General features: G+C 46.1%; 1 protein-coding gene and 1 non-coding gene across 2 annotated transcripts in view; one reads left to right on the top strand and one right to left on the bottom strand.

Annotated features, from left to right (window-relative positions):
- The window catches only part of LOC144151719 (glutamate receptor ionotropic, kainate 3-like), a 656,159-nt gene that overhangs the window by 256,275 nt on the left and 383,406 nt on the right, over window positions 1-16,478 (top strand). The window lies entirely within an intron of this gene.
- On the bottom strand, window positions 11,712-11,784 carry Trnat-agu (transfer RNA threonine (anticodon AGU)). The gene has a single exon. It is a non-coding gene; the product is annotated as a tRNA-Thr (tRNA).

Raw genomic sequence — 16,478 nt, 5'->3', positions numbered from 1 at the left:
ACACTGCAAATATAACTTCTGTATTAATTTGTTGTTTTATATTTGCGTAATGTTTTGTTCTTCTTCAACAATGTTGACAAGTATGAACGTTTTCCCGACGTACTTTCCCGACGAACGTACTTTCCCGACGTTTTCCCGACGCACGTTTTCCCGACGTACTTAGACGGGTAGATTTAGCTGTGACTATATAAGACTATTGCGCAGGCCTTGTATTACTTTGATCGGGTGGCTGAATCGAGTCACAGACAGACAGACTTACAGACAGACAGACTTACAGACAGACAGACATACAGACAGAACAAAATTTCTGGGTTTAAGTAGCCAAAGAAAGACTATTGTCTTTAAAAATGAGCGCAAATCATCTTCGAGCGTGCGACGGCACATGCTCCCATGGCGTCATCGCGCAGGGCATCGCCACAGCCCAGCATGTCTTACTGCCTCCCCGTCAGACTTTCGCCATGCGTTCCCGCCGAGGAGCGTCTCGTGCGGGCTTAGCACACTGCCCTCCACCTCACACTTGCCACACGTTCCTCCGTTGTTTTCTTTCTGTCTTCGTTTGCCCAGTTACGACGCTGACGTCAAACCACAGTAGCGACCGCCAATATACTGCGCACTAAAATAAAATATAAAGAAAACCCCTCTTTCTCACTCTTTTGTGAGCGGCGCAACACGCAACAAAATAACGGCACAGAGAAAAAAAGCAGTGGCTTAGCTCGGCTTTGCCAGGATATACGTAGCGTAAGCTAAGCTTCAGCTGGTTATTCTTCGGTTTCGTGGTTGTTTAGGATTAGCTGATTATCATGCTTACTGGTGCTAAAACGATTCCCAATTCAATCCAATCTAGTCCGGTCCGGTCCGGTCCGGTCCGGTCCGGTGCGGTCTGGTCTGGTCCAGTCCAGTTCAGTCCAGTCCAGTCCAGTCCAGTCCAGTCCAGTCCAGTCCAGTCCAGTCCAGTCCAGTCCAGTCCAGTCCAGTCACTGCTTCTCGCGCATGCGCAGCACGGCTCTCCAGGAGGCACGCGAAACGGCTATTAAGCGGCTCTGGCGCAGCGTCAGACTTGGCTACTGCACAATGGAGCGCACAGATGGGCACACGCCGGCGCCACTGCGTCTGCTGCGGCTATGCCGTCACTCCTCTGGAATGCGCATACAGGAGAATGTGCAGACCCAATTCTCTACACGCCCGTACTCCAGTTGTATGGTATATCTAATTCAAATCCAATACAATTCAATCCAATCCAATGCTCCCCGCGCTTGCTCCGCACGGCCCTTCAAGGTCCGCGCGAAACTGCTCAACCTCGGCCAGTGTAGCTTACGCTACAAAAAATCCGCCTGCGCTCTCGGCTCGAGTAGGGCTAGCAACTGCATTTGGTTTAAACCAGAGAGTTTCATACCAATATATACTATAGGGAAATCTGGAGCCACTGTATATGCGAGACGCGCTTCAGTGAACGTCCCGTCATGTACCGGGCCGGCACGTTCGTCTTGTCCATGGCATGGTTCAAAAACTGGCTGAAAAGTTGCCTCTGGCTGCAAAAAAGCAACAATATTACTTTAAACGAATAATCAAATTTGTTTCGTTATTATAAAATTGAAGCTCCGCAAAGATTTTTTTTTAGCCATCATTTAGAAACTTCATGCAAGATGAGCAAGAAAAAAGTGCTACGCTTTTTTGTTAACTTTGGCTTCGAGACAAAAACTAAGCCTTGTGGCGAACCAAGCCAAGTAGGCGAGGAACGTCGCCAGCTGCAGTTTCCGCGACGACGACCACCCGCGTTTGCAGCGCCAGATTTCCCTCCAGTATAGGTTGGTAAAAATTCTATGGTTTAAACTCGGCAGATCTGGTCAACTCTAACCGCTTTACTAGCTCGTTCTCATTGAATATTCTTTTCTCTATGCTCCCTCCTGTTTTATGAGCTGGATTGGAAACGGTCTTGGATGCTTGCGGCTTGCGGGAACACGACCGCAGATATGTCAACATAAATCCGGCGAAGTGCTTGGAGAACTGTTTTATACAAAACAGATTAATAAATGATGCGAGGCCTTGTTTACTGAGAATAATTTTCTTTGTTACTCCATGACTCCTAATATTCCCTGCTTCTAATACAGATTCCCTTTTTCCCTACTGGCAAAAATTACAGCCGTAAATTCCCTGAAAAAGGGAAAATATCTCGCACGGAATATCACTGCTTCAGGTACTAACATTTCATTATCCTGAAATTTGGTTTGGCGTTTGGCAGGGTATGCCGTCTATTTGCGGCGTACAGCAGTGAGTGTGTCGGTATTTCTACCTCTACTGCGGTGCGCTCAGACACATACCGTTAATTTTTTTACCCGTGTGCCAACTTAACAGCGGGACTTCTGAACGGCATGTGACCTGGTGATAGTCGGGTACAACTTGAGAACGACCACGGCAGTTCCTGCGCTTCCTAGTTTGCACAGATCACTGGTATACACTTCTGGACATATATGCTTAGCTATCACTGGGGTCAGTAGAGAGTTCGTCTGCAATTGTCTATATACCACTGACTCTTTCCTTGTTCATTTGGGATTGGGTGGGGGAAAGGTCCTGCGGCTATGTCGGTACCACTCCAGGATCTCCCTGTATGTGGTGAGTGGTGTCGTTTCTTCAGGCACCTGCAACCCTGGTGGGAGGCTCGGACTCTCGGACTCTTCGCGGCTGGTAAGCGCGTGTGCAGTCCGGTCCGCCTCCTCGTTGCGGTAGCTGTGCCCTTCTCGTGAGTTCAATGGGCCCACGTGTGCCGAGAACCATCTTATAGTCACTGGTGTCGACCGGGGGGGTAGGGTACCGGGCACCCTCACAACACTGGGGGTCACACTGTTTGTAGCATAACTGGTGATCGCTGAGCGAGAGTCCCTTAACACCGTGGAGCATTTCGGATTAGTGAACGCCAAGGCGATGGCCATTTCTTCAGCGTTTTTCGTGTCTTTGGCTTTGATGCTGCCCGCCGTGTATAGGTCGCCAGTGGTGGCGGCTATCACCACGGAGGCCCATGTCTTATGGGACTGCCGAACTCATCCAGAAGAAGCGAAAGGCATGCTCCCGCCGCAGCTTACAGCAGCAGCGAGAGATGTCAATTACAACTCACAACTCCAGGCCGTCCAGCTGGTGAGGGCTGCCCTGAACCGTCAACGGCCTGAAAGTGCTCCTCCAACAGAGGACGCGCAAGTAAGCCTTGACAGGGGCCCAGCTATCACGACGTCCTAGGCCGCGTCCCCGCAGCAGGTGTTTTCCCAATAAAGTTGTTTCCTCCTCCTCCTGAGCTTCATCACCGCTGCCAGCTGTTCTTTCGAGCGGCGCAAACAGTGCGTTACTGAGGGTATTTTGAAAGTGACACAATTTTTTTGGCGCCTTTTTTTTCTTGCCTGATAAAATGCAGACGATGTCGCGCATTAAGCGCAAGCTTCTTTCTCAAGTCGCGCGCGTGCGTTGGTGTCCGGGTTCGTCACTTCGACGGAGCTATACACAACATAAGCTATTGCCGTTCCTAAAGAGGAACTCGGCCGCACTTCTCATAAATGCTTACACTCTTTCATTTGCGTCTGGACTTATTATCACAACTATAGTTATTAACAGCACGAAGCGGCACTGCCGGATTTTGTTGTCGCAGCATTACTATCCGACTTCCTTTTTCTGGTTTGCTTTGAGGCAGTTTTATAAAATAGTTATCGAATGTGTAAATTGCTTCAATAGAAAGGAAGCGGCCAATAGTCACTCCGCCACTGCAATGACGCAATTCGAGCCGTCAAAGAATTTGGCGTGCCGGAAAGAGAGAAAAATGTTTTGAGCAAATTTCTAACTTATCTTTTGGGCATAGAGCAATAATTTTGGTCAGAGGTACTTCATGACACGCTATTCTGAGTACAGGATGTATTTGGTGACTACGTTCTGAAAGTATTTAAGATTTTAAAAAAATTGCAGAAGGTGTTGTAGTGTTTCTTTGATTTGTACCCGAGTATATGTACTCGGGTACAAATCAAAGAAGCACTACAACACCTTCTGCAATTCTGCAAATGGAGCTATAGCTCCATTGCCTGCCGCCACAATAGCCTGCCAGCATGCCGGGGGTGGTAACGTTTATCCAGGCTTGTCACGCGCCTCTGCAAAGAATTCAAAAGGTTAGAAAATGCTGCCAAGGGCATCTCGCCCCCCTAGCTGTGCTTGAATAATCCCAACGCTATACCGTAATTAGCTAAGTGTTTCAAACGTTGTGAGCCGCAGACGGTACCAAGGACACATGCGCCTTCAGCCAACTAAACAAATCAAGGTGTTTTTTAACCGGGCCGCAATTGAATCCAGGGTGTTAATCGACCAGATTTAGGAGAAATATCCAAGGTCGAGTAAGTTTCTGCGAAGGAAAGTTTGACATCCATCTCAATGCAGCCGTACGGCTACGAAGGAAAGCTGTACAGCTTTCTCATAACTTTGCAGTTGGAGAAAATTCGTCCTAGTCCAGGATTCGACACTTTCCTTTGTAGTCGTACGGCCGCATTGAGGTGGATGTCGAACTGTCCAGGGAGGCGTATCCAGGGAGGCGTACTGACAGAAAAGTTTTATAACCACTACCCTACTCCGACGCAACATGGGCACGCGCGGTTAAGGTACTTAAGTATGAGCGAAGGCTGCCAACAGAAGGGAGAGAAATTACCTATATTTTCACTCTACTTCGAAGGGATAAAAAATTCCGCGGGGTTCTTAAATGTGCTTTAAATGCAAAAGCAGCATGGCTACCCCTGGTGATACCTCACTGCTACGTAACTCGTCTGTGACACTGGTTCCATGATGCCACAGTAATACATCTTCGTAGCTTTTGATTGCGGGGTTACGAGTGTCCTGCGATCTGTACACAAGGACTACGAAGAAATCAATGCCAAGGAAAAGGCCTACAAACAATCTAACGTGCCTTCTACACTTTGTGCCAGCTTTCCAGGAGTCTGTTGGCAATTGTGAGAAACCGCCAAGCGTTGGTGTGCGAATGTGACAGAGCTTTTAACGGATTTCGACGATTCGCAAGGTGAACATAGGCTCAGAAAGCACCGCAAGAGACCACTATTTGGCAGAGCAACTGTGAACAAAGGATTGTCGAGAAGATACACGACGTGCTTGCGGGACTAACGCGTCATGGGTAACTTTACCTATGTGCCGATTTTATGTTTCTGCGCCATAGACGTTTTTCCGCACGTTCTGTTTCATGCGCTGGTGATGTTTAAAAAACAGGAAACTGAGCGTTTGCAATTTTAAAAACCTTGCCGACGAATTGCGCAGTTGGAAGGGAGTCGGCTTGACATGAGTTAAACGCAGCTGCTTCTGGAGCAGGTCATGTTAGAAGCGAAATGGAGAAACTTGAGTCTTTTGACTTCCGTTGGGAGCATATAAAATGAGGGCGCAAAAGTAGGGAGCTTGGAAGCATCTGTTAGAATATTTCCTGACCAACAAAGTTCAGAACGCGAATAGCCGGAAACAACATCAATGACGCCAATAAGGTAAAGAAGAGTATGACGGCAGTGCGTTCGAGGAAAAGAATGCAATCTGAGTTGAATTCTTCAAATGGCACTTATCTATTTTTCCCTGTCCTCCGCTTGCATTCCTAACGTTTATGCCGGCTGCTGCCAAAATCAAAACGAAAATGTGCGAGCGGGTCACATTAGGCGAGGCGCCTTACTCGTTGTCGCTCAAGCTAGTCCAAATTTCCTCCGCAAACAAAATGCGCATCCCCTTCTGCTCGAGGGCTACTGGCCCAGCGATGCGACGCTACCACGCGAGCCGTTAGAGGACGGCTGAGGCTATAGAGAATCGATTTGCCATAACTCAGCGCTTGCGGGTTGCGTCAAGATTGCCTAGTGCACTTTCCCTGGGGGATTTTTTTTTAAACGCTCTCTGCGCCTAGTTCTCACGAAGTAAAAACGAAAACACGGGACCGTGATAACGTCTCCGGAGACTGATGTTGACTCGACGCATACGAAGCGGCTCTCCAGTGCCTCCACCAGCCCTTTTGGGGAGAGCGCCACAGTGACGGAAATTTATGCCCCCCGGGGGAGTAGCGCCTGATCTGCCCGTTTTAACACTTCTGGATTGTTTTTGTAAAGTACGCGTGACTGCACTGTCGCCCCTCGGGGAGAGGAAAGCAGATGCTTTTACCCTCCTGGGGAAAATCAAATGCGATTGTTGACACTTGGCTGAGCGCCCAGTGTACTGGACACGTGGTGCCGTTTTACCTTTTTGCAATAAGCTGTTAACGAGGTCGTCCTTATCCCTGATTTAATTAAATGCATGTTTAAATGCGGGCGTTTATTTGTATCGCCGGGAACGGGGTTTTTTTGTGGAGCGATATGCCCACCGCATGAACTAACACCCCTCATAGAATTCTTTAGGGCCTGAATAATACTCACGTGATGCTGCCGAATATGAGGCCTGCAATCGCGGTGAGCTCCTGCCAATTTGAAGAAATCCGATATTGTACCTCCTGCAGAACTAAATTTTCATTGCACCAAGAACGCACTTTTTATCCCCTTTAATCTCGTCGGATTAAGTGTAGGCAACGAAGGCCCAAACTTATTTGCAGACATGGGCCAGTGATTAGCTTGTCAAAGCTTGCATAAGTATAAACGCCAAATGCAACTTACCTAGTTCTACGGTGAATTTGCTGGCCTAGACAGTGCCGCCAAATAAAGATGCTTGCGTACTACCAGTTTTCAATTTCAGTTGGGATTTCTTGTGTTTTTCGTCTTCTCAAATGATAGTAAAGCAGACGAAACACCCATTTTTTAATTTGCATAGACTTTATATGATGACCAGTATTTGCGTTTGAATATTGGTTTTAATATTGAGTATACTTACACCGAAGCTGTCTACGGCTACAATCTAGTAAACCGTCTTGGGCGACAGACCGAGCGTAAACCAACAATTTTCTAGGTGTGGAAAAAATTCATAAAAATGTGGCTGATCCTTCTTCCATAGGGACCGGTAAAACACGAAAGTGAAATGTGCCTTCACAGGAGGAGTTGAATGTTTATTGTCCATCGATGTGAACTTGCACATTGCTACTATTTATATTTCGTCGGCATTGCACCGTTACAAGCATGAAGATTAGACTCTGGATTACACGTGCCCGAGCATTGCCTAAATCAGACTGAAACCACAATCGCTCGCAAATCGTCCGTGCGAACGAAATCAAACGGGTTGTCAGGGAATCGTTTGGTGAACACACGGTCCACTGCAGCAAAAGGAGCATCGGACCGTGCTACGAGCGCTACATTCGCAAGTAGGCGTAGATCTTACTGCGTGGTCGTTTCCTTACAGGGTTCTCCGCAGGTTACGCTGCGTGTTCCCCGTACACGTGGGCGCTTTCATCGAGGTGCGAACTTTCGACGCTCATTAGCATCATGACGCACTACTTCGCTCGCCTCTCCTAGACGGCAGCATCATCTGAAGTGAAGGAGATAAGGCGCATTTGTCGTCCTGTTTGCGCGCCCGTTCGTAGCGCATTCGGGCGCGCATTTCGACCTCCCGTTGCAGCGAAAGAGTTCTTGGTTCAAATCCCGGCGCAGCCGCGTCAATCGAAGTTGGTCTGGCGATGTGATTTCCGTGACGGATACGACGTCAGTGAGATCTTCGTGGACCCCGGCATAAAACATTTCCGTGTTAAAAATAAAAAAAATAATGTCATACCAAACGGATATATTGCACCAGAAAACGTCTTTCCACCACTGCGCTTGTGTATAGAGGTGAACCCGACTTTAAGAGAATGGGCGTAAGCTTGGTCTTTGTAAGATGGCTTTCCAATATTTTGTCTTGCACAGTGAAGCATGGCCGTCTACGGATGAAGTATGGTTACAAACCGACTTTATGCTCCTGCCTACCTCCGCCCCCTTTTTCCCAGCTCGTGCATACTCGGCGCTACACGCGGCGTCTCTCTCCCACCACAATGCATCGCGCTCTTTGTCGGCCATCGGTGCGGCACGTTAGAGCCTGCGCCGGGATTCGCATAGCTGCCCAGTCATAACACATCATTGTGTTTACCCGCCAATCATGTGAGTCTTAGTCCGTGAGGTAGAGATGGCACCACTGTCCTTGTAATTCAACATAGCAGATATTCAATATAAATAAACATGGAAATAACAAATCACACCAGATGCCCAGCTTCACTGGACTTCCCTTTACCCAAGGTGGAAGCGCTCAGAATTCTTTTTGTTGCAGTATTGTGTAACCTACTTTCTTCTGTGACATTTCTAGCAAACAATTGGGTACGTGAATAAGTAAGAATAAATCAAGACTGTTGACGACGGCTGCTCCTGCCTGCAGCAATATAAAGGCATGATATTACCATATTACCAAGCAAAAAAGACCGAATCGGAAGTTCGATTGTTACACAAATCTTTTTCGGCGGAAAAGGTTTTGCCTTCTGAATGCATATTCGCAATACAATGCTTGTAGCATAGGTAGGAAGGTACATCCGCTGTAGAAACATCTGTTTATGGTGCTTTTATTTGTAGAAGGTTCAACGTAGGTCCACCGAAGTGATCACTCCTAGGCAAAAAGGACCAAATGTTCGTGTTCTGGGGGGCTGAATGACATTTCCGCAAGCATTCAAGCCCTTTGGTACTAAATGCCACCGGACGAATAGTTAGTTCCCCACCCGGTTGGTTCGTTCCGGTACTCCCCAATGACGAACTGTTATAAGGGAGTCGCAGAGAAAAAAACACCATCCCAAGACGACATCGAACCACGACATCCGCAACACAAACCTAATACGCTACCACTAGGCCACGGGCTAGACATGAAAGTTGTAGAAAGTATGTATTCAAGTGTAAAGCGCGCAGAACTTTTCAGAATGTGACATTTAATTTTAGCTTGTGTCGCAATTTCTATCCGTGCAAGTGATCGTGACCGCGCTTTGCTTACGCTAGGAAATATTGCTCCGCTCTATTCTAAGTACAGACTCACAGCCATAGTTTTATCACGTAAAAAACAAGCAACTTGTCGCCTAGTTGCGACGGGAGGCCGGGGGATCGGACCACTCGTTTATTTGTTTCAGCCCAAATTAGCGCAAATTAAGGATTTTTTTTATGTTCGCTATATATGTTAAGTCTTGCAGTATGTTATGAGAAAACGGCCGTCTGCGTGAGAGTCAGAATAAGACAGGCCACATTTTCCTGCATAGGCGAAGCCAAGTTCGACGTTACTGATCCAGAAAACTTCAAGTTAGCGTTGATCGGCGACCGAGACTGGGAAATGCCGTCGGGTCTTAACAGTAGTTGCAACCATGTCGTCGCGGTTGTATGCAAGGCAATTATGCACCGAGAGTAAAGCGACGCTTAGCTCTAGCGCGCATTCACTTCGTCATTGGTGTCATCAGCCACTAATTCGTTTTTCTCGTCTGTTAGACGTATCCATATTCAGTACGCTTAGGAAGAAACGTTTGCTATTTTTACTAACACCTGTATCATCATTCACGCGCTTGAAATATTTATTGGACTTTATTACCTCGAGTGCATTCTGTGCAACACTGCGCATTACCATAACCTCACCGATGAGCGTCCGTCGCGCTTCCCCTCTCCTTGCCAATTACTCGTCGTTTTTCTTATAGTTGCATCGACATTTTCTCCCATGGGACTAGGTGAAATACCCTCTGACTGCAATGACTTGTGTTTTGGACATCTAAAACTGTCCACAGACATATGCGTGAAATGTTAACGACGGTACCATTACAGGGAACTAATGACGCAGCAACGACACTAAATGTTACGTTTCGGCATCTCGTTGGTCTTTTAGACATCGGCGGAAACAAACATACTGCCTGAATTTGTGCACACCGCATACACCCTGCCACAGTTATTCCTCTTGAAGATGAACGGTTGCCCGCGAAGACTAATGGCCGCATTTGGTCCCAATTTTGGTCCCTTTTGTCTAAGAGTATAATCTGAAAACACCGTGAAAGAGTAAATTCGTCATCCTGTATATTTAACGTGATGGAAGCTGCCAATAACACTGTTTAAGACGAATGGCGCTGCTCTCTGAAGTTCCCGACTCTAGCCCAACGGCATAAACGGAAAGGTCAGACGGAAATCGGGTTCCGTAGTTTCTTTGTGCTTGTGGGCGTTCCATCACACCAGAATGCACAATGCCGGAAGCATGCAACGCCGGCGCTACTATTCCTCACCCAACAACGGTAAAGAGACGCGTAGGCATGTATTTGGCTGAAGCTTTCCACGCTGTGAGCCATGCAAAGTTTTAAGTTGGAAAAACACATACGCAACTTTGAAGTTTGCCGCGTGCGGGATCTATTGTAAAAGATTCCGAGCGCTAACTTTGAATCTTTGGAGCAATGCTCTGTTTCGGGTCTACACAATGTGCCCGGTGGTTTTTTTTTTTGTTTTTATAAAAACCCGTGCCTACTGAAAACTCTGTAGTTTTGTTTTCTTCTGAGTTCTGGCCCTGTTGCGTGTGTCACTCCGTTGTGGATGTCTGTCAGACTGAGCGCTCGCGAACCGGTCTTGAAAGAGCAAAAAAAGGGGAAACTTTTGCGCGAAAAGAAAACGTCGCAGGAAAACGCCTGAAAACGCCCTCTCTCAGAGAACAAAACGGGGCGTCTATCTGCTCCTTATTCGTGCTCGGTCTGTCGGCATGGCAAGCTTTCCCGGATCGTACAATACGAGGCTGTGGTGAAACGCGCCAAAAAAGTCGCGGCGCCGGTTTGGGGCTGCCTGTAGCCGCATTCAGTTGCACTCGTATCTTTTTGCACGTAACAAAGCGTGGGCGGCCCCAAAGCGGCGTTCTTGGAAGGCTGGCTGGCTGGCTTGCTGGCCGCCTGTTACCCACGTCGCACCTATGCTGGCATCGATTTTATTTCCGCCGGTTGAGCGCAGGACTTGACGCGTTCAAGCGGCCAAAGGGTTTCATTGTTGGGCTCTCCTGGGACAAGTGAATACAAAAAAAAAGAGGAGTTTTGGGGCGTAACTTTTTTGAAGTACACTTTCTGCGCGCGGGTTTCTTCGGAAATAAAACATACGGACATCAATCTCTTGGTTTTATCTCGAGGTGCTGTTTCTTTTTCTCCGGGTTGTTGTCTTTTTTTTTTTTCAGTACTGAAGGTTTTCGTTGAGAAGGCATCCCACAAGTTCAGGGAAGTTACAGTAAGGGTCGAACACATACATTACCTATTTGAAAGTGCAAAAAAAAAGAACGAAACAACAACACCATAACAAGTAAAAGTGAGAAAAAATGGAGCCGAACTTCAACAAAAAATTCTGTTCAGGTGTTCCAGTAGCTACAAAAGTTTGGTAACATGACAGTAGGACAACCTAATGAAAGTTAAAATGTTACAACACGAAGGACCATATGTTGAATTGTATTTTAAGAAACAGAAGATAAATTGCATCACTGAGACAGTAGGCATAAGTTCAAAACTTGGATGCATCGGTATCGGTTCCGCTGGGAAGGAAAAAGAAGTTCAAATTGTGTGCTCCATTATAATCTCTCTCTCTGTCTTCATATATATATATATATATATATATATATATATATATATATATATATATATATATATATATATATATATATATATATACCACAGAGAGAGAGAAATAAGAGTTGGCAGTCAAGAAAAGCTCGGAAAGCAAAGGGGAGGCTGTGGTAGGTCATTGAAATAGATAAAGAATTTGGAAAGAAAGAAAGAAAGCGGAGGAAAAAAGCCCGCCAGGTGGGATCCAAACCCACGACCTCCAGAATACTGGTCTGGTGCGATAACCACTACGCTACCGGCGGGGCGATTTTCCCCTCCACTTTTTAGGGTATTTATGTTAAGGTATTTTTGTTTCCTGTGCTTCGGGGTGGTAGCCAGTGCCACTCGGAGTACTCGGAGTGAAGGGGACCTTTTTTTTAACCCCCGGGCCGTGACTCGAGTGTCTACGACATGTCAAGAGTGGTCGACCAGCGTTGAACCCTCTTAAGCTTCCTATGGCACCAAGACTGCCAGAACAGAGACCCGCTATATGTCGTAGACGCTCGAGTTAAGGCCGTGGGGTTAAAAGGAAGGTCCACTTCACCCAGCATACCGCATGCAAAGTCGAGTACAATAAGACCATCAAAAATTGCCGCACTCAAGTTAGAGTACAATACGAATTTTAGAGAAGGCCACGCAATTTCGAGTACAATAAGACTTTCAAGAAATGCAACATACAAGTTCTAGTTCAATGACATTTTCAAAAAATGGCACACGCAATTTTGAGTGGAGTAAAACTTTCAAAAAAGGCCACACGCAAGAAAGAGTACAATAGGTCTTTTAAAAAATACCGCAGGCAAATTCCTGTACAATAAGACTTTCAAACTTTGCCGCACTCAAGTTCCAGTACAATACGACTTTCGAAAATGTCACACGCAAAGTCGAGTACAATAGGACCTTCAAAAATTGCTGCACTCAAGTTCGAGTACAATGGGACTTTCAGACAAGGCCACGCAATTTCTAGTACAATAGGATTTTCAGGAAATGCAACATGCAAGTTCTAGTTCAATGAGATCTTCAAAAAATGGCACACGCCATTTTGAGTAGAGTAAGACTTTCAAAAAAGGCCACACGCAAGATTGAGTACAATAGGTCTTTTTAAAAATACCGCATGCAAACTTCAGTACAATAAGACTTTCAAAATTTGCCCCACTCAAGTTACAGTACAATACGACTTTCAAAAATGTCACTCGCAAAGTCGAATACAATAAGACCTTCAAAAAGGGCCGCACTGAAGTTTGAGTGCAATACGACTTTCAGAAAAGGCTACACGTATTTTGAGTACAATAAGACTCCAAAAATGCCACACACAAGTTCGGGTACAATACGAATTTCAAGAACTACCACATGCAAGTTCCTTTCAACACAGATATGCCTAGGTTAAAGCTTCGATATACTTGGATTCTTTCGTATGCGTGGGATCTGCCACACTAAAACCCGAAAAAAATGTGTTTTACACATTATTGGTTTAGATCAATGCACTGATCTTTCACTTTGTTTCAGCCGGACGGTGCGTATTCCGGCCTGCTGCGAGGGGTCAACGCAAAAATTTCCTTTCTAGACATAGCAAAACAATTGGGGCTTTGCCTCTTCCTGTGCTTCCGTGTTTGCAGGAAGTGCGAAGTCGATCGCAACAGTTTCGCAACATTCTCCAACACCCGGCTAGGTGGATTACGCAAGCTGAGAGCACAGTGGAGTCGGATGCCGGCTTTCGGTCGATGCCGGCCGAAACCTTCGATTGGAAGAACCAAAGAACATTTCCTCTGTTGCAGTTGCCATGGTATTCGACTGCAAGCAATGAACGTATGTGTTTGTGTCTGGATTACAGCCGCCTTCTCAGATAATAAGATTGAGCAGTGGCAGATGACAAGACAAAACAAAATGCATAGATGATAAGGAGAGTTGAGGCTAGATAAAGGAGTAAAAGATAAAGTAGGGATGAAACACGACAAAACGAAACGTTCAAGTTTGCGCAAATCCTCTCTCTAAAGCCAGAAGATATCGAAAAAGCGAACGAGAGATGATGTTTATTGTATGTTCACGTTAAGTGGCGTGCTTACTTTCATAGTTTATTTTACATGGGTATCTTTAAGCCAATCATATTTTTTCTCTCGCATGACTCTATCGAACATTGACCAGGATTGGAAATTTCCTAGTTCATGAAGGCTGTTGTTGCTGACGTCTGTAGCAACCTACAGGATCCCACAACCAAGAATTATGTGTTCGTGTTTGTATCTGTCGTTGTCTCTGTGTTGCAGTTCCTATAAGGGCACTTCAGAATTTAAATGACCACAATTACCAGAAAAAGTCACAAGTTATGTATGCGCGGAAATGTATCAAGTTCTTGGATGATAAACGAGCACCAAGAAGGCTTTAAGGGGCCGTGCAGACAAAATACACGTTTATTTTATTCCAAACATTTGGTGTTTGTATAGTGCCCCCAGTGCTTGTCCGGCAGCGAACGGTGCTTTATCCACCGAGAAAGTAATAAATTCAAGGTGAAATTTTGATTCTCCCGGTAAATCGTCTGTTTCGTTACGTCTGCGATGACGTAACAAGTACATGTCTTGAAGCGAATGTTAGGGCGCGGTTTACACTGCAGCGTACTGCGGAACGCCTTTTTTACCATTAGTCTTACATGGCGCCACTATCCTCGATATTCAATGGTGTGGAATGCATGCAGGCAACCAAGTGTGCGCCGCCATATCTGTGGCCAAGCGTCTGTTGCTAGGCGACGTTGTGCGCATGGCCCGCAGATCAGGCACCCCTCTTCTCCTCCATGCAACCGTGTGAGTGCGCCCACTACCATAGAAACTCTATGCCCACGGCTTCCGCGATCGGCGTCCGGCGGCACGCTCGTTACGTCGGGTTCCGCGAGATGGCGGCACTTGTCCGTGATAACCACGACTGTGAAACACATGACTGTGTTTCACGTTACGAACTCTTCGCCGAACGCAAAATATTGCGCCGAGTTCACTGTGAGGGCGATTAATAACATCGCTGTTGGTGCCACAGTTTAGAATAGGATTGGAACGGAGCAGATGACGCATGCCGGTGTCTTTTTTATCTTCGGCGTGCGGCCGCAGTGGCCTAGGCTGCGCCGTGTCCGTGGCGCATCGGCCATGTCTGTGGCCGTTTCCAGTGTTGCCAAGCGAAGAAATTGACCACTAAACTTTTCAACGAATACCGTCTATACTACGCAGGGCCACCGTCTGCTTTTGCTTTGTTTGGGACCGTATTTGGGACCGTTTGAGACCGCTTGCTTTTATTGCGATAGGTAGTAATTCTTTCGGGAAACATGGGGTAGGCTCCACAAACAGGGGGTCATGTAAGACAATGTCGTTTACGCCAATCGGCCCGTGTCGTGTGAGACAACTCCAAAGCGCCAGACTGCTGTGCAACTATAACAAGCATGGTGCACGCAGTACCAACATCAGTGCGCGCTGGTAGTTTGATGTTCGTGAGTGCTTTCGCAACTTACATTGTTTATCGCGCCTTTCTTACTGCTGTATGCATTCATACAAGCGAAAATAGCTCGTTCTGCAAGCTTATAGGCCCTGCCTAACTTGCGTTTGGTTTTGTCGGCCTCAGCAAATCGCTGTACATATTACGTCGTATGTTCTAGGGTGGGAAATGAGCTAGTGAGTCGCATGGCCCTTTCCTTTTTTTCTAATAACATACCTTAGTTGAGCGATGTTCACGGTAAAAGTGGTTTCAGTATCATATTAACGAGGCAGCCTTTTGAAGGAACCAACACATTTGTTTTGTCTACATTGCCCGTTTAAGAAAACCAAAAGAAAATAGGCGCTTAAAATTTTTTACAAGGTAGAAGCCCCCGCAGTCTTTCGAGCCTTTTTAGTTTTCTCTTCCATTGTCCGTCATTGCGTTTCTTATGTCCATGCTCGGGCGCTGAAGGGCACGCAATAGACTTTTTCAGGGCGCAGGGAAAAGCAAGAAACAATACATGAACACATGAATTACATCACGGGGCCTCTAACCACGAAGGACAATTGTATACTAAAGCGCTGGGAATAATTATGGAGCCTAGCATGTGCTTAGGAAGGCGTTAAAGAGATAAAGAATGAGAGGAAACACTTTTAAGTTTGATTTCCTAATATCCGAATATAATAAGCCAGCGACACTGATCATGGCTAATGCATCTTTTAGTGTAAATAGAAAGGTTCGTTGGCTGGTATGGCTGGTATATTCACTGACTGAAAATTTGCGTCACAGGTTTCAAAAACATTTTCCCCGTATTTTGTTACCCCTTGGCCTTTTTTTACACTTTGAGTAAAGAGAGAAAAATAAAGCCAGCTTGACATAATAGGTGCGCTCACAAGAAACAAGCGCGCCGTCGGTATTATACTGAGTACCATCTGAAATGGTGGACGGTTCTGAAAAATGACGGAGTTAGGTAAACTAATCTGCCATTACTTTGTTGTTTAATAAATTTCGCCCTTCTCATTCATACACCTTTTGTGTAAAGCGTATATCACTGATCTTTTAGTCGTAGGGATACATTCTCTGTTAGGAGCGTTTCCCTGTAGCCGAACGCCAAATCATTTACGGACTCCGCAATGGAAATTATGTTCCGCCGTATTGCGCGATTAGCATTCTCTCGAAGGAATTATATGCGCACAAAAGAATCTTGTAGATGTGCTTTGGGGGCCCTAGCGTTAATGGTGAGCGTTATTTAAATAAATAAGGGAGATTTTATTATCGCAGTATTTACGCTTTTGCAATAAATATTCCACACAACTCATGTTTACATATATAGGGAGCGCATTGCTTTAGTCTTTTACCGGCACAGATATTTCTGGGAGGAGTTGCGAGGGAATGCTTGCGGATCAAAGTTGCATTTTCTTTCTAAAAACGGGATGCCATCTCAACACTGCAACATAAACAATTAGGGGAGAAAGGAAACTTTCGACCGAACTCGGCTATTCTTGCCTCCTTT

This window comes from Haemaphysalis longicornis, unplaced genomic scaffold, assembly GCF_048455015.1.
Source record: "Haemaphysalis longicornis isolate Haplotype H1 unplaced genomic scaffold, Haemaphysalis longicornis Haplotype H1 scaffold_9, whole genome shotgun sequence".
Classification (NCBI taxonomy): Eukaryota; Metazoa; Arthropoda; class Arachnida; order Ixodida; family Ixodidae; genus Haemaphysalis; species Haemaphysalis longicornis.
Note: the sequence above shows the minus strand (reverse complement) of the source record. Positions and strands in the feature narration are given on the sequence as shown.